The 19,228-nt window shown below is 39.0% G+C and overlaps 1 protein-coding gene across 4 annotated transcripts in view; it reads right to left on the bottom strand.

Moving 5' to 3' along the window:
* Positions 1 to 14,848, bottom strand: part of NLGN4X (neuroligin 4 X-linked) — a 188,564-nt gene extending 173,716 nt beyond the window's left edge. For 2 of the 4 annotated variants that reach the window (XM_075736324.1, XM_075736342.1), the window contains exon 1: positions 14,449 to 14,812. The gene's annotated coding sequence lies outside the window, so the exon portion shown is untranslated. Of the gene's footprint in view, positions 1 to 14,448 lie in introns of all 4 variants that reach the window. The other 2 variants (XM_075736316.1, XM_075736334.1) reach the window with 2 other exon arrangements.
* Positions 14,849 to 19,228: the final 4,380 nt, after the last annotated feature.

The following is a 19,228-nucleotide window of genomic DNA, read 5'->3' as shown; positions in this document are numbered from 1 at the left end:
TGTGAGAATGAATTAATTATCTAAAATACGTGGACCTAAAAATAAAAAACATTCCTTCCTAGATCTCCTAGTTTGTGTAATATATTCAACAGATATTTCATAATTTTTTTAAACGCAGCCTTACTAAACACATCTACAGTTCACAGTGGGAAACAGTGTAGCAGCCCTGCAAGGATCTTTCATCAACCACTAATGAGTGAGGCATATGGTAAAATAAAGGGGTTTTTTTCTTTTTGTTGTGTTTTTTGGGGATTGGGGTTCTTTTTTGGGTGGGGTGTGTAGGGTGGGGTTTTTTCGTAGTTCTTATATCAGAACAATCCAGAATCTACAGTCACAATTTTTCAGCAGCTTCAGTTTGCCTCAGCCAACCTCTAAAAATAGCTACTCTGAGACATCCAGACACTGAACAACTGATCTCATCATCTAAAGTAGTTTCTTGGACTATTAAGAAACTTTTGCATTCCTTCAGTGCATAGCTTTTTCAGGAAAGAAAGGCTTAAAGATGTGATAAAACAAATCTGCCACTGTTGAGGCTAATTTGGAAGACTGAATCAGTTGGTATCTAGCTCAAGAAATTCCGTGGGCATTGCTGTTTGCCACTACAAAAGCCAAGATCATCGAGGATAAATAACTCTGTACTCCCTGCTGTGGTACCTCAGCTTCCAATGAATTTAGCCATCTGATCCTGCAACATCAGTCCTCAAAGTAAGCCTTCTGAATGTGGCATTTCTGGGAATAGCACCAAGATATGACAGCAATCACTGTATGTGTTGTTAATGCCTGTGGCTAGATTTTGTATTTTGGAATACCTTGAGGCATCGGGTAATGTGGATATCAGGCAATTCTTTTGATTTACAAAGTCATAGTGCATCGAATGTACCATGGCAATTATTGCTTGATAAATGATGTATCTCAGGAAGAGAGGACACCCTTCCTTCCAAAGGATATATTATGAAATACTAGAAGTTATAAGGGGATACAAAGTCACCTCACACTTTGAAACAGTGTACAAACAAGTACTGGTTCTAGTTATATGAATATAGCAAAACATAAGGTAAATTCACTTTTTTTTTTTTTTTTTTGTCTTCAGAGATCACTAAATAGTTTAAAAAATAAAGGTATTATACTGATATGCTAATCTGCCTAGAGCAAGCTAAACAAACAAAAAGACCCTTGGGATTCTCTCCACTCTCCCTTTTTGAGGAAAAGACAATATTCAGGAGAAAGTTCTAAGTTATGTCTCCATGATCCTAATTTTCATGTCTCTGATGTTAAGCTTAAGTTCTAATAGGAACTTTTGATTCCTGAATGCTAGTAAGGCATGTTTTGCCTTGAGTATGCTAGCACCTTAGCCTTAGTAATGCCAAGTGTCTGCAATTCGCAGTTCTGTAAGCTTTCCCCTAAGCCGTTGAGGAGGTGTCTTCCAGACCCTCTGTAACAGTACTTTCTTTTTCCCTTGATGTTCTTAAACTCTAGGTCTTATGTTGTTATCCTCACAGTCTTGCAACTGCAAATCCCAATAGTTTCTCTATGATAGGCACTCATGGAAACAACTACCACGACAGTGAGAATGGTCCTTCTATTGCCCACTCTGCCGCATCAGCTTTCCTTACCTTTGGTTTGTAGATTTTAGCTTATAACAGAGAAAATTAAAATAAAGTGCATAGTAAAATAGATAATAGCCATTTAAATACTTAGTAAATATTGTCCAATAATAAATTTTAATAACCAACATGCAACACTTGAACTTAAAAATTACCTTAATCCAATCAGCACTAATAGCATCAAGAATCGAAACAACTAGTAGGAATTTTCACATGGTCTTGAGTATACAGTGCAAGGGGAGAGGTATGGTAAAAATAATCATCAACCTTGTCAACTTCATTGTTTCCACCTGCTGCACCAGAGAAAGAAAACCCAGAGAAAGGTGCTCATCAGGGACTCCCCATCATTGCCACTGCTTTTCCTGGCCTGCCACTGGGGAGTCTGCCCTTTTCTTTCCTCTCTCCCATTTGGCTCCTATTTTTCTTGTATTTTCTGCCTAAGGTAACATTCATTATTAGGCCTCGCTAATAAAACTCTATATGTAAGCCCGTCCCAACACCTCTCTGTAACAATACTTATGAAAATCTAGAATAAGAATTCTTTCCTATGTTGCTAGGCTACCAGCCCATCAAAAAGAAAAGAGCTGAAGCCAATTTGCTACCTTTAAAGACACGGTGGGTAGACCAGAGCGACTCCTGGCATGACTTAAGTTACACCCAGGTCAGAGAAGCATTTCCCAGTTGGAGTGCTGGAGCTATATCCTGATTCTGTATTTGGCAAGGCTGACATTGTCACCTTCTCCTCTCCTTCTCAAAGTGGCCATCTTGTGCGTTTCTGAAGCAGGATTGAGTGGTGTTGCAGGTTTGGAGTTTTCTCAGTCTAGATATCTGAAAACCATTTCCCTTCCTACAGAACATGAGCCAAATCAAAACTAAACTAAAACCAAAAAAAACCCAAGAAATTAGTTCCTTTGCCCCTCTCTCACCCCAGAAAAAACTATTGTCAAAGATACTTGAAACACTCTGGAAAGCATGTAACAGTCTAGACAAAGTCTAGATTCTTTATCTTTTTCTAATCTATTCTATTTATTTGTTGTAGAAAAAATGTTTATGTTTTTGCAAATAAAGACAAAATATTGTTCTACAAAAAATAGAGTTCTTCAGCCAAACTTTTTATCAATCTTCTCTAGAAAACTACTTCTGGGCTGAGATATCTCCTTACATAAAATTCACTGCTTATTTATTCATAGAAAGTATGTACTATAAATAATCAATCCTGGTATGTGTCAGAGCAGAAAAAGAAATTGGTATAAGGTAATAAAGTAGGTTGTAGTAATTTTTTTTTTCTCCTCCATTTGATTTTTTCATCCTCCTGTACATGAAACTTCTACTTGTCTAAACACAAAATCTGAGCACATACTAGACGTTAGCATGGATTCGGAATTTAAAACATTTCTACTTGCCTTTAAATTCTGATAAAAAAAATTTTCCTGTTTAACAAGAATCATCTAAAGGGGACAAATAAATTTTAAAGATAGTTTTATCTTTAAAAATCAGTTGCGTAAGTCCTAAGCCTATTTACACATAGTAAAATATGTGTCAGGTTCAAGAATATCATTTTCACCACCTCCTGTCATTCACCTCTACCTTTGTCTTAACTTTTCAGACTCAGTGTCGAGAAGGTTAATGCAGTTACATGAATTTGTGATGGACCATTTTGCTCACTTTCACTAGGGCAAATATATATGGCTGGCTGATAAATAATTTACTCCACAGAGAACAAGTTCTGAAAAGAGACCTCTGCCAAATTAATACATTAAATGATGAGATGTTAGCTGCAAAAGGAGGAGAAAAATCCTGGAACCTGATTGTCTTTTTTTAAGCACTAAATTAATACTTCTAGACACTGAAATATTAGGCATATTGTAACTGAAGACAATGGTATAAACCAATGTAAAAACAGTGTTAATGAGATCTTAGCCATGCTTATAATCCTTTAAAGATACAGCTCACAGCAAGTGAAGAAAATGGCTCTTAAAAGTGATGATGTATGCATTATGTCCATTTATGTGTATAGGGGAAGCTTGTTTATTAAGGATATGAAAAGAAGGCTAGTACTGTGTATACTCTAAGGAAAAACTGATGTCTTTGGCTGCTTTCTTTCTCAACAAAGATCTGCTATTTTAAAAGACAACATTTTGGGCTAGGCAGAGGTACATCAGTTCTATTTTGTTTTAAAAAAATGATCAAAGATTTGTAACTATGGATTATAACTTAGATGCAAAGTAATGGTACAGCAGCCCCTGCACAGACTCTTAATCAACTATTACATTAACATCTTTGAGTGATGTATATGAGTAGGATGAAGACACATTTTACTCTAATTTTCTCTCCCCCCCCCTCCATGTACCAGTGACAGAGCCATCAAAACCCCCACAGTTTAAGCCTGCCTTTATATAATCCCAGGTAAATTTCTTCACATTCTGTATGCACTTCTCTGCAAGATTAATTTCTCTCAGAAACTGCAGGTTAATAGTAAAATTTGCCACACTGGGGGAAAAAAAAAAAAAAAAAGAAAAAAGAAACAAACAAAAACAAACAAACAAAAAAAGCTGTGCATTTGAAATAAAACAGAAAAGGTGATTTCTTATGACTTTTCAGAAAAATGGGATAAAAACAAACAAACAAGCAAACATAAATAGAAATATATTTGGTGATGATACTACTGGATAGGGTTTCCTTAAAAAGCAGTGGTGATATTTTAATAAATGTTAAATTTTTCTTTAGAGAGCGCCCTGTATTTGTTTTGAGACTCTACCAAAACTGCAACTGACTTCTTACCTCATCCCACTCTCTCTTCTCCATTATTATTCTTTTCCTGTGAAAGCTAATCATGTTAACCTTCTTTTGAAACTGGTAATCTGTCTGTAACTCATCACCTGTTTACAGTCTCTGAGTAGGATGGGCGTCTTGAGGTGATGAGAAGCAAGAGAAGAAAAACACCACACCAAGTTAGGGATGATGGATAAAAGAAGGAGAGGTTGGGTCATTCAAGTTGCATCCTCATGTTGCACAAAGGAAAAGGTAAGAACTGGAATATGCATCTCCTCATCTTAGATATAATTATGCTCAGTGCTTGGCTTTCAGGCCCTAAGAGGTAGAAGTGGTGTTACAAATGCCATCACTGCTGTTAAGAAGCCCATGAATTTTCTTCCAAAATGGAACTGGACCATCCTTATTGATGAATCTGGCTCCAGACAGTATCTTCTGCAACTTTATGAGTTTTAGTTCCTCTTGAATAAACCAGCTCTAACTGGTTTCAGAAAGCAGTGAAGTATCAAGCCTAACCAAATGGCCACCCTTCAGGGGAAAACAGAAACTAAAATCTACCACAGAAGGATGTTTCTGTGAAGTGTTATGGTCCAGTGATCATTTACTCATATACCAAATACAAGATTTATTTAGCTTTCCATTCTTGTCTAGCTAAGGGAATTCAACACACTACCACTATTACAACTGCTTCCATCTCCTGTCCTTTCTACAGCATTGCTAACATAACTTCTATATTGCTAATATAATTTCTATTGCCAGAACAAGAAATCCTTCACAAAAAGGCACTCAAATTAAGCATAACACAACTGCTAATGCAAATCACCCCACAGATAATGGAGGGTTTGCTTTAGCTATTGAAGCCATTGTCATCATAGTGACCAGTATTACACCTTTAATAAGTCATGAATGGAAGAAAACACTTCACAGGATCTGGGATGCTAAGACAAATGACAAAGTTACAGGAAAAGAAAAAATAAACAGACAAACAAACAAACTTGCAAGAAAGGCAGAAATGGAGAAAACAAAAGATCCTAACTACACATTCTAATTTCAGTTTTCTGAAGCCAATAGTCCTAGACAAGATATACTTGGGCAGGAGGACAGTTCACTAGAACATCTTATTTCCAAAGAAAACAGGAAAAAGAGAATACAAACTGACAATTCCAAGGAGAAATATTTATTTGCCACGCTGTAGCGCAAATGAAGATAGGTCAGCTCTTCTGGTGGCGAACTACTTTTGTTTGTGCTTGCATGCCACTCAATGATGGTAACAACTCAATGAAGATAATGGTACATGCTAACTGCACCATTAACCCACTGTGTTTCAGTAACATCTCACTTCTGTACCCGATCAGGGCAGACAAATCAATGCAGCATGCCTTTCACAGTCCAGTAGTATAAAAATCTTACTGACCTTTCTACCCTAATGCTGGACTGCATTATCAAATTCCTAAGGCACTGTATCTGAAACATTATCTATATGTAAAGATGACATTCAAATCAATATAAACACTAAGCATTTATCTTCAAAAGCCATAATTCAAACACAGTTCAGCTACAAGATCTTGAAAGACGTAACAAATGGAAGATTAAACAAAGTAACGTATTTTCTGAACAACTGTTAACCTGTTCAGATTGAAGCATTAAGTCCACTTCTTCTGCACTATAACTTGTGCACCTGAACTAAAGCAAAGTATTATCACAATGAGCATGAAATTAATATGCTAGCTTTTCCCCAAAGAGATCTCCTCCAGCTCCAAGATTAATTTCCAGTTATGCCAATTGCTATTATTTAATCTGTCAAAAACAGTGGATCTGCATCATCTGTCCCCCAATTCACCACCTGCATGTCGGAAACAACACACACGGAACATTTCTAATTTGGGCAGCAGACCTACTGCTGGCTGTGTTAATACAAATTCACAGCCGTGGGCACCACAGCTCATCTGTCCAGCTGTGCATAATTTGCAGAAAGTTCTACTTCCCCTCACACCACTGTGTACTGAGAACTTATCTTTGCTTTCATGTAGATGATGTAAAATGCAGTAGGCAGACATTATAATAATTACATTAGTGGTAGAGATGTCTTTGGCTTGGGAGACTCCAACCAACAAATCCGTGACTATGTACCTGACTGAGAAGCAACAGTTTGATTGATGAATGTTGTCCTGAAGTATTGCATTGAACTGTCTGCTCTAAAGTTTGGGTGAGGGGAACATTTCGTACAGCAATAACTCACTAGCTGCTTCCTCTGTTTGTTGCTGGAATTTTTTTTCTTTATTTGCCTGAGAGAGCCCATGAAATCCAGATACAGTACTATTACTTTACAAACTTCAGAGAGTTTTGCTAATGGCAGATGTACCAAAGATTCACATGGGCTTCACCTCTTCTTTCACAATTCCTCTGGAATCCAGGAGAGGATTTTTGCCTCTTTTATCACAATCACCTGTAAAATGCTATGGAAATCTATGATCTAAACCCAGTACAACTGAACATCCAGGAAGACAACATAACAGTATTACAAAGCTAGTTTGGAGATGGCAAAACTGTCTTCAGCACAACCACAGCTAACGAGATGACTGCATGGAAAGGTGTACAAACTGGATGTGTGTACTCCATCAGTTTGGTTACTAGCACGTACTCGGCTTCTGCTGAAAAGCAAATCCAAGGAGCTTCAGGAAGATATCACAGATAGTGACAACTCTGTACAAACATTTGTCTTTATAAACACAGTCACCAACAGAACATGAGTTGAGACAGTACTTGCTCCTACATCATCTAGGATACTTTTCTAGTCTGCATAATCATCCACACCTATAACAAGCTCTTCGAGGAAGGGATGAAGATGCATTATTTTTCAGAGCCTATTGCTTTCTTTTCTACTTTTCTAAGGTTTGAAGACAATTTCATTAATAGAACTCAACATGAAGTTGGCAGAAAGCTTTTAAGCTGTATGACGTTGCCAGTTCTATGCAAATACTCCATGTAATTCTATCCAAATACTACTTACTCATAGGACCTGACCAAAAGCCTTTTGAAATTAACAGGAATCTTTACAGTGAATCCAACAAGACCTGGTCCCATGACACAAATCTGTTAATGGTCTGCTAATCTCGGTCCTGTTACACAAGTCCGTTAATATTAATGGTCTATGCTATCCAGTAAGAAAATAAGTAAAAATTTATTGTATGTTAGACAGCATATGGCTTATATCTTATATGGTCCCATATGAAGAATATACTAATTTTGTTTATTTGAAAAGACAGATCTGGAAATCTTTCACAGCAGATCAGAAAAGATAGAATCATATCTCAAAGCATAAATGCATTCCCTATATAATTTTCAGGTAATTTGCAACATGTTCTGTATATTTCCAAGAGCTTGAAAGAGATATTTCTTGGATAAGTTATATAGATTGGTGGAGTAAAATAAGTAAAGTAGTAGAGATAAAGGAAAAATGTTTTATTTATTTTCAGAAAAAGAATTTTCAGATGTATAATTATAATATTGATAATTTTTGAGTTATTCCTGGCTCCTTTTAATAGCAGAGTTTGGCCTGGTGTCTGCAAACAACCCTATTTAACAGAAGCAAAACTGGCTAGCACATCTGCTTTGCATGCTTAAGATTTATGGAAATCTTAAAAATTAAGTCTAAAATCTGGACTACAAAAGTCAGCATGAAATGAAGATATAGAAATAGACACAAAGAATCTGGTTCCATTCCAAATTCTTTATTTCGAAATGAGGCTATTAGCTTTGTCCTTGTTTTATTACATTTCAATGGATAGGAAGTAGGGCTTTTATGTATCAGAAGTCAAAAGTATGACTCAAAAGTAATTTAGTATTTGTTTATTGGAATAGAACAAAATAGGTATTTGGAGCTGATTACTGCACCGTCTGTTTTGGAATTAAAAAAACACCAAACAGAAGAGTTATTGAAGTTCATCCACTTACTTTCCACCAGAGTTCACAAGCATAGAAGAAATGCTGTTACAGAGCATACAACTAATTTATTTGAGCCCTCTCTGTAGTATTTCTAACCAGTTTTTTGAAATAAGACTTGTTGCCATTAAACCATTTTTTCACTAAGGGTCCAAACCGACTTTAAAACACAAAGAAGCTTGATCACCAACCCAGAGATGTCTTGCAACAATATCACACGATCACCACATGATGGCACTGATCAACATGGCTGGTCAGTCTTACTTGGAAAGACCATAATTTGACAGGAACACTAGAGAGCACAGTCCCAAGAGTTTGAAGATCTGTTCCTTCCAGGTCTGTACTGGGCCCGTTACTGACCCAGACACCACAGGAATAGGCATTTTCAAAATAATCAAGCCATTAGACCACTTCAAGAAACACTTTTGGACAGAAACCCTATTGATAATTGTCCTCTTCCATTTGACTACCTCCACTTGGAGGACAAAGGAAAGATCTTACCTCTGGACTCATTTGCACTGAGAAGCAGTAGGTTATATATTTTTGTCTATTGCATTCAATAGATGCAAATCTGAAAGATACTGTTAAATGGAAGTTTGCTACTCAGATCATGCCACTACTATTTCATCTGACATCTATTATGGTGAAATACTGAACTGGCTTAGTCTCAATGATTTGTGTAACTAAATCTCAAAATTGGTTTTGTTTTTTTTTTTAATTTACTTAAAAAAACTTCATATACAGGTAAATAAAAATGAGCTAATTCATTCTATGTATGAAATTGTAACAGCCACTCCATAATTACCTATAATTGACTGCTGGCTAATCTAAGAAGAAAATCAAATATTTTATTCCTCAAATCTCTCATATAGTTATATTATTATGAATTACATTCTACATAATAAAAGAAGCATTCTTTAGTATGACTCTGTCTCAATCTGTGCAATATTTAAAATAGCCCCTCTAAAAGCAATGAAAAAGATTTCTTTTAAAGGATGTTATTTGAATAACATTAAATTATCACAGCTATGTACTCCTCTAGTTTTCAGAGTGAACTGAATCAATCCGCTGTGGTACTGTCTCAAATATATTTTTCTAATAAGAGTGCCATTCATTTTCAAAGCTTACCTCTCTTGAAAGGCTCAGCCTCCCCATCAAGTTGCAAATCTCAGTGAGCACATAAATAACAGAAGAAAGACAAGCGTGGAAAATCGTAACCCTCTACTGAAGCTAGTCAGTGGCATACACTTACCGAAATACGTCCTATGACACTAAGTGGTGTGTGGGCTCAGCACAGAAGACAGCCGAAAGAAAGAATCATACATTGTGACATCAGTGACTACAGTTTATTTTTAGATTATTACAGTACAAATCTGAGCATTCCTGGCTTGAGATCGTTCCAGCATGTGGTCATGCATTCGGTTTGAATTAGCTGTGCCACTGGTAAAGCCCCACTGCAGATCTCACAGAAAAGGCGATGTTCTACAAGAGCTGCTTCTATTCAGACTCTCATGAGAGCTCTGCATGCAAACCATAAAGTCACTTTGTATCATATACAGTTTATTTTTAATGTCAAAATTCAGAAGAAAATCCCCATTAGTTTACATGGGTTAAAGAGAGATGAGCTTGCATGTAACATCTTCAGAATAATTCCCTACCTTTTAAATTCAACCGCTGCAAACTGTCTATAAATTATGTTTTTCAATTTTCTCTTCTCTACCCTTAAATCCATTTTCAAGTTGTGAAAAGTTGATTAGCATTGTGCCCTATCTCATTGCAAATAATTTTCCAAGAATATTATCAATAAAACTTGGTTTTCCTCCACTACATAGGAAGGTGGGGGTTTTTGTTTGGTGATTAGAGGTTTCTTATTGGTGCTTTTTTTTTTTTTTTTTTAAATTTCCCCAATACCATCTGGGGAGTACTAAAACAAATACAATGAGAAGTAGAGAACTATTAAAAGTTGACAGAGTTGAGTACATAACCCTGCCAGGTGTGAGGATCGAAATGGCTCACAGCATAAATGCTTTACAAACATTGCTTGAGAGCACCTGAGTTGAACTGTGACAGAGGAGAGCTGCAGTTGGACACGAGAGCCTTATATTGATTTGTGCAGATCATGTTTATGTTTTGGTTTTATTAGATTTTATTTTTTTTTTTAAAAGACTCACAACCTTATAATCCAATGCACGTAACTAACCAATCTTACTCATGCAGAAGAGATCTTGAATCTCGATGACAAGCCTTCAAGTGACAGAATGACTAAATTATATGCTGGTTATAGCATGATGCTTATTCCTGTCCTACCCAGGTGAAGCTGTTCTTTACACTATGTGATTCAGCCATCAAATAGCAGCATGCGTGTTTGAAAGGCCAAGAGGAGGCTGTATTGAGAACCTGTCAAAAACAAATGTGCAAACCTCTATGCAGGAGCCAGTAAATGTTCCTTGAATCACTCTTTTGTTTAAAAAAAAAAAAAAAAAAAAAAAAAGCCAAACAAATCCTTGTTTCTATATGATATCTTTAATACAAAGCTTCAGTTAAACAGCTTTTCTTTCTGCCTCTTGCCTTCATCTCTACATGACAAGTCTTCAGCTGAAGGATGCCTATTAAGATGGATATTTTTATCAAATGTAAAAATTGTCAGGGGAATGATCCACCCAAGAACATAGGATCAGCTAAAAGATAAAGCCTTTGTAAGAATAAAAAATACATAGGATAGTACAGCATCTCCAGTAAACCTGCCAGTTTTGTCACTTGTCCTAATTTAATCCAGTTGGCCTCTTTCATTCATGCTATGAGGCTTGCTTTTGTTTCCTTGCATTGTGATGCCTTTAAACAAAAATGACACTTCATCACTGACCACTGCACTTTGCTGATCAAGAAAAAACATCAGGAATTTTTGTATTTACAGGCTACATGTGTGTGATACAGCACAGCATTTTAAAAGAATACTAGGAAAGTAATCACTCCCTCCAGAAATGCAGAAGGAAGAAAACATATTTTCTTGTCTACACAAATGCTTTTCAGTAGAGACCAAACTTAAATGCCATTAAATTCAATGGAAAAAAATTAAAAAAAAAAAAAAAAAGAAGAAAAATATTTAAATTAGCTTTGAATCAGAATCCTCTTGAGGATGAAGGCGTTTTGGATGGCAAACTGAATTTCAGTTTTAGTATTTGGTACAACTTAATAGGTTGTATTTGCACACAGCATACCAATAACAATTGCATCTATATGATACACAGGCATATGAATAGAGAAGAGAGAGAGCAGTAACAGCTGTATTTATACACAAAGGGGTAATAATTTCAAGGTAATAACAATTAGGTCAAAATTAAATTTCATTTTATATTATTCTTAGAAAAATACATGCCATCACAGATCTTGTTGTTTTGAGTTACCAGAAACTCCGTGGCGTGTTTTCATGTTCTTAGTATTTAATGATCCATTGGAATAGGATTTATATGACAATACATGCAACCACCTACTTAGCAGTATAAGGAAAAAATATTTCAAATGTCCTGCCTGCCTTAATGCACATCTATATAGGTGCTATCTATATACAAGTCTACATAGGTGATATTAATAATATAATATCAAATGCTTTTTTTGTACGTAAAATGAAAATAAAATGCAGGTTTCATTTGACATGAAATCAGCTCACTTCTACAAAGCAAAGTTGTGTTCTTATCTAGGCTTTAATATTAGTGGAAATAATTACTTCTTTTCTTAGGGTTGCAGAAAAATAGTTTATTTCTTCAGTGCTAACAGAGGATTTATGAATCTAATAATTAATAAACTTGTGTCCCATGGGATTGGGGACTGTTGCCCTTCCATTTATATGAGATATCTAAATTAGCAGTTATATTTTAGGAAGAGGAAAATATTAGAGATTTCCATTTTGGTGTAACTGCTAGTAAATTCATCCAATTAATCTTTGCTTTCTGATCACCTACTTCTAAATATATGCGTATATGCCCTTAACATTATTAATCATTTAAAAACAGAAATCAATCTAGAATTTTATAGGCGTTTGCTTTCAACACTGATCAAACATGGCTAAGGATCTTTTTTTTTTCTTTTTTCTTTTTTTTTTTGGTGGGTTTTTTTTTTTTTTTGGTGTTGGTTTGTTTTTAAACACAAAACATCTAAACTTGCATATGTGTTCCCGCCCTCCATATGACAAGCAGTACCTCTACAAAGCCTACAGATGCACAAAGCTGACGGCAGGCGCCTCGTACCCCGGTTTATCTGGCTACCATCCGCCCCTGCTCGCCGCGTTACCGGACTGGCACACTCCATCTGCCCAAACAGCCAACGAGGCGCTCCGTCGCATCCGAGCCTGCCTTCGAACGACTTTTGCTCCCCTACCTGTAAGCCCGCACGCTTTCCCACCTCCCCGCTCTTAAAAATCCGGATTAAAAAGAAAAAAAAAAACCCCCAAAACCCCCCAAACCTCCCTTTCAAACCCCGCTCCGCGCGCGGCCGCGTGTCCCCGCCGCCGGGCCCCGCGCAAACCGCCCAGTGCCGGCGGGCGCGGGACGGCCCCGCGGCGGGGCGCGCGGCGCTGCGGCGCGGGAGGCAGCGGGCGGCGCGGCTGGAAGGGACCGCAGCGCCACCTAGCGGCCGCGCCCCGCCACTGCCGCGCCCGCGTCCCCCGCAAACTTCGCTCCCCCCCCCCCCCCCACGCCGACCGCCCGAACCGGCCAAGTTTCCCGGCCGCGCCGCCATCTATTCTTAGCCCCGCTCTAGGCACGACGGCGGGACACCCCCCCCTCCCCCGCTCCGCACCCCGACCCGCTCCCGCTCCCCCGCACCCCTCCGCAGCGGAGGCGCGCCCTGCCCGCCCCGACCCTGCGCGCCCGCGGAAATGTGTGTGGGAGTGGGCGGGTTGAACGGCGGCTGCCGGCGCCCCCGCTACCTCCCCACTTGCTGTCTGACGGGCGTCCATCAGGGCCGCTGCAACGGGGCCGCCCCCGCTCGCCGGGGCGGTGGAGGGCTGGCGGCGGCCTTTCCCCTGGGGAAGGGGCAAAGCCGCGGCGGCCGCGGAGGCTCCTCACGCCGCCAACCCCCTCCTCGCCCGCCCCCGCCCCAGCTTTGCAGAGAAGCCGATTTACTGTCAAGCGGGGGTGGGGGGGAGTGGTGGTGGTGCGTGTCTTTTTTTTTTTTTTTCCCTATCTTTCTTTTCTCCCCCCCCGCCTCCGCCACCGCTCCGGGCACGCTGGCTCTCCCCAGTGCCAGTCCCCGCTCCATCACGTGCGGAAACCCATGCCCATCACAAAAGCGGGCATTTTACCCCAGCCCAGAAAGGAAAGAAAGAAAAAGAAGAAAAAAGAAAAAGAAATTTAAAAAAAAAAAAAACACGGGGAGAAGAAGGAAAACCCATCACGGAATAGCTCAAGCCAAAGCGAGTGAACAGCTTAATCCCAGAAGAGCCAAGATTTCCTCTGAACAGCCGCCTCCCTTGTTCTTCACCCCCCGCCCCCCCCCCCCCCCCCCCGTCTCCTTTTGCTTTTTTGTGGTTGTGGTGGTGGCGAGGGAAGTGGTTAACCAAAAACCTACGTGTTGGTTTTGTGTTTCCCTGAAAACCACAGGCGCACACAGAGCATGAGGTACCGCTCCTGCCCCTCTCCGCGCTTGCAGGAAACTGTGGCTTCGCTCTTTCTCTCTCTCTCCCTGTACTGCAGATATTTTTCCCTCCTCTCTTCCACACTCTTCTGTTTATTTGGCTGTAAGGCAGAGCTACTTTGTAAACATCTCACACAGAACCCCAGAGCCTTTCCAAATAGCTGATTGCAGCAAAATGCCTCCAAACAAATTATGGTGCAACGGGGATATAGGGGACGAGACCGAAGCGGATAAAAAAGAAGTACATTTGCACAAATATTCATATGTGACAACGAGATCGCGTATGATGGTGGAGATGGCAGAAAGAAAGTATCGCTTTATCATGATGGGAAAAGTAAAAACACAGACGACTGCAGCAAACTGCTCGCCCTTTGCCAGAGTACCAACTGCAACACCTCTCCCTGTCTCCCCCACCCTCGCCGAAAAAAAAAAAGGGGGGGGGGGGGAAGCAACAGAAAAATTGAAAATGAACACTCAAACGCAAATCCAGTACTCCTACCTTAACACTGGAATAGCTGCAGAAGCACAGGGGTCTTTTTTACACAGCGAGATTCTTTCAGGAAATCCTCTCGGGCTATCATGCAGCCAGGATTATTCACACACGGTTCCTGCTCTCCTTTTTGGAATCCAACGCGATTCGCTTCTCCAAAGGAATGCAACGACCACGAAGGGGGAGCGGGGGGGGGGGGGGGGGGGGGGGGTTAAAAATAACAAGAAGAAAGACAGCAACACTGGATTTGAAGGAAACTCGTGTTCTCGGTTGTAAGCGACCTACATTCAGGCAGAAAATTCATTGCAATCAGTGCGAGAGGGAGAGTTGGGTCTGCGAGTAGAAGCTGTGATTGCCTATGCAGAGAGACCGAGCCGGGGAGAGACTGATCTGCAAGGCAAGGCGAGCTGGGAGGGGGGGGGAGAGAGAGCGAGAGAGGGGGGAAGAGGTCCAGGCTGTACCAGGCGCTCTCCTCCTCCTATTGGACCAAACTGAATGAAATTTACAAAGCCGGCAGCCAATAGCTCTCCGCAGTCAGCCCCATCACTACCGAAACCGTATCTCCATCCCCAGCCTCTTGCGAGGAGCGTCGCATCCCCGCGCGAAGCGGCGGCGGCAGAGCCTGGCCGGGGGCCTGGGAGGCTGAACAGGTGGGCACTTCGCACACGGAGATGGAAACGTGTGTGTGTGCGTGTCTGCGTGTGCGTGTGCGTGTCGGGGGGATCACACCATTCAGACTGTCGCTCTCCCTAGTCCATGATCCTATACAGCAAGTGCAGTCTTTGTTAACCTTTTAAAGCTGCAGTTTCTACAGTACCAGCCTGTTGTAACCAAATTCACCCATATGCACTCACATGGAGCTAGCAGTATAACTGCATACCAACCACTGAAGCATTTTGTTCCCAACCCCCTTCCTTCCATACAAAAATAGCAAAGTAGACATTTGCCCAGTGCCCAATTGTTTCAAATAGATTTTTTTTTTCTTTTTGTCCTAAGCAGACCAGTTATTTAACATTCCTATTTTAGTTAGCTAACCATTGTTGCAAAGGTCAAGTGTAAGGGCTGAAGAGGGGAGCCTGTGGTTATTGTTAAGCACTACAACAAAGGGTCTCTGGTTCACTTCCTGTGTATAATTTCAGACTGAGGGTGGTGTAGCAAATATGTGCTCAAGCCTCCAACAGATACGCTTTGTTTCACTCCACAGCATGTTCCTTTGATCGGTTTAATAACAGCACTTAACATCACCCAGAGCATGAGACCCTGAACTGAGACCAGGTGAGGATTGGCCGAGTTCTCTGAGAACAAAGCAGAGAACGAAATAAAGGGGTCTTGAAGACCTTTCCATAATTTGAAACAAAAATCATATTCATGCCTTGATGAGACTTTCTGCCACAAGACTTACATTAGACTTCATAAGTTGAGTCTCTGACATTTTCAAATGCTGAAAAAAATAAATCAGCAGCTCTTCTTTTCTCGATGCTTTGTTTCTACCACCACGTCAGATCCTCAGAAGAGAGCAGATAGTGCTTAGTTTTCTGAAATCTGATTTCTGGCTGGGATATCAGGTTTATCAATCACTTCTATGCTCTTCTGTTTCAAGTGGTAAAGGAATATATACTATCTGATTTGAAGATACCATCTAGCAGACAACAGTAGGCCTGTTGTGTGTCTGTTCTTACATAGTGTTTTGTTATATCGTATGAAGGATACTTCCTTCAGTATCACTTAGGAAGGCACGTTTTGGTTTTAAATGTTGTAAATCTAAGTGCAGGTGTAATTCACTGACTTAAAACATTTTAAGCAATGCAATAGCTGCATTAAACTGTTAACTTATTTGTCAGTGAAATAATTATTTTTATATTACTTAATTATATGTTTTGCCTTACTTATTTTAAGTGACTCTAGCAGCAGGTGTTCATGCAAGTGAATTTTACTGCTTTTGTTATTTTAATAACGCACCCAGAATGTGCAACCAATCATATTGCTTGACTGAGTGAACATTTTGACACATTTAGAAAAGATGTCATCTTGCACTGCCATCTGTCCCAAATTTTGCAGGACAGTCTTTATTTTGATGAGTATGTCATGCATTTTACAAGATAAATTTGGAGGATATTAATGTATGCACTAGTTAATCTGAATAATGATCTGCCACCTGTGTTATAATATCAGGAGGCAATTTATTACAGGTGACCAAAGGATCGTCTCTAATGTTTGCAACTAATGTTTGCAGCTATGACCCAAATATTCTCAAACACAGCAATAAAGCTAAACTTTCCATGGACTCTACGCAAGTATAGAAAGGATTTAAGTAAAAGGCATTTGGTCAGAACAGCGGAATGTACTTTTCTCCTCTTACAACTTTCAAAAAGCTAAATGTACAGTTGGAAGCTTTGACTTATTTGGGAGGGTATCATCTGCAGCAATCCACTGCATATTTATAACAGCAAGCAGGAGTCCAGGAGCAATCATTCAGAGAAAAGAATGCCACTTGCTAAGTAACACCATCACTTCTTACAAGGAGGCATTGTATTCTAGTATCAACCCAACTTGACTCTACTTGTAAACAGTGAAATCTAAAGAAATCACGGTACATGACAGTCTGACTGAAGACAGGCCAAACTCTGCTGGGTTCCATCCCATGGAACTTCTTTTTGTGTCAGTCAAGCTGAGGCATGATTTGGTCTCCCATGTCAAATCACTGTAAAATTTCCACGAGTTCATTTCTAAATCAGATATAGTGTATTGCATACTGATGCTCAAATTAATAGCAAGAAAGTATAACTGTTTAAAAACAAAAAAGAAAATAAAAGAAAAAATGCCTCTCTTTTTTTTTTTTTTTTTTGTTAGCTATTCATTCCAAACAATTCATATTCAAAAATGCAAACCTGAAGCAAGATGAGAGTGGCTTTCAGCAATTGCATGAACAGCATTTGACTCTTTACCCTTCCCTATTGTCTGCTTGGTCTTCTTACTCAAATATTCATAATGCCAATGGACTTCCATTTCCTTTTATGCAAGGATGAGCCAGTATGATCCTAATTCACTTTATGCGGTTGGAATGGGAAATTTCACTAGCTTCATGGTGCAAAAGGCACCAGTGGACTGAAATCCACAATGAATCTCCTACTCAGGTCGCTGGATGAGCTCACTTGGTGGGTACAAGAGTGATAATACATAGCAGGCATAGTCCTTTATAAGACTTCAAGTAAGTGAGAACTGCAGAAGGAATTAAAAGGAAATAGAGTGAGTTCCACCAGGTCCACTAAGTAAAAAGTAAAAATCCAGAGATGATTTTGAAATGAACATGCAGAAAATTATGATTTGGGGGAAATAGTAAAAGTTTCCTAGTTGAGTAGCCCCAAAAAGCTGTTTACTAAATTTCAAAAAATAAATTTGTTGTCTATATGTAGCTTATCTTCTTATGGTTTGCTGATAGAAGAAAAAGTTGATCTGTAACTATTTTCTCAGAAAATTATACAGATTAACAAAAATGCCACCCAGAAAAATAACATATTCAAATTAAAAAATTCAAAATATTTCCTTTAATGTAAATGTAATGCTCACTGTACTGCTGTTTATACTACATGCCAGATAAATCAGAAATATACAGTAGACTCCCACCTGCATGGCTAGTATGATAATTTCGGAGTAGTGTACTGTGAGAACTAACACTCACTAAAGCTTCCCAAAGATACAATGTTTGTCATGGTATGTGCCTGACTAATGCCATTCTAATTGCATTCTCCTTAGCATTTTTTACTAAAACTTTTAGAGTTGTTTTCTCCTTCTGAGAAAGGTCCAAACCCAAATTAAAGTAGACATAGATAATAGCACAGAAAGATCACGTCACCTATTTAAGTCTTTTTTAGAGGGAAAATACAGGAATTTGTAGTTATACAGCTTCTGAGATTGAACCTTAATCTTCATGATGGGAGTATAGACATTGTCTTTAACAGAGCCAATGTTTCAGTCCTGGAAGAGTGGAAGCAGTTGCTGGACTCTGGACTTCCCTGTGTAAAGCCAAAGCTAGAAGAGACCACTATAATTATCTAGAGAGATCTTTCATATCATTTATGCTAGTTTGTTTTGTTGTTGTTGATGATTTTTCTTTATAAAGCCATCTAGTTACTGTTGAACTAAAATATGTCAGTTTTCCTGTAAAAAAAAAAAAAAAAAAAAAAAAAGAGGCAGGTAAATATTTCCTGTAACATCTGAGTAAATTTTACTAGTACATAATTATTCTCACTGTCAAAATCACATTCCTGACTTATAGTCTTACAAAACTGAATTTCACTTTGGCTTTGTCTATTAAATTAAAGAGCCGTTTAATATTAACTTCTTTTTTCAACTTACATACTTTACAGATCATGATTAGTCAACATTCTAACCTTCTTATTGTTGAAATAACTAGATTCTGTTTCGTTAGTCTCTTACTACAAGGCAGGCTTTCCAGACTGTGATTCATCCTTGCAATGCTTTTCTCAACCTTCACCATTTATCAATATCCTTTTAAAAGCGTAAACTCTGGAATATGATATGGAATTGTCATATTAATGGAGTCATATTAATGCATTTTTTCACTCCGAATGCTCATTTTTATTTTTACAAGGATCACATTTGGTCTTGGCCTCTATGTGAGCTGGGAACTCATGTTCCTTGTTACCAATAATGATTTCAACATTTTTTTCCATAATTTACAAAAATGCATTCTCTCATCTTAAAGTGTGATCTATGTTCTCAGTTTTAATACAGATATCATTCTATAAAGAGATCAATTTACAATGCA

The sequence above is a fragment of the Balearica regulorum genome, chromosome 1 (assembly GCF_011004875.1).
Source record: "Balearica regulorum gibbericeps isolate bBalReg1 chromosome 1, bBalReg1.pri, whole genome shotgun sequence".
In the NCBI taxonomy this organism is placed as follows: Eukaryota; Metazoa; Chordata; class Aves; order Gruiformes; family Gruidae; genus Balearica; species Balearica regulorum.
The sequence above is the reverse complement of the archived record's forward strand: the minus strand, read 5'-3'. Positions and strand labels throughout refer to the sequence as shown.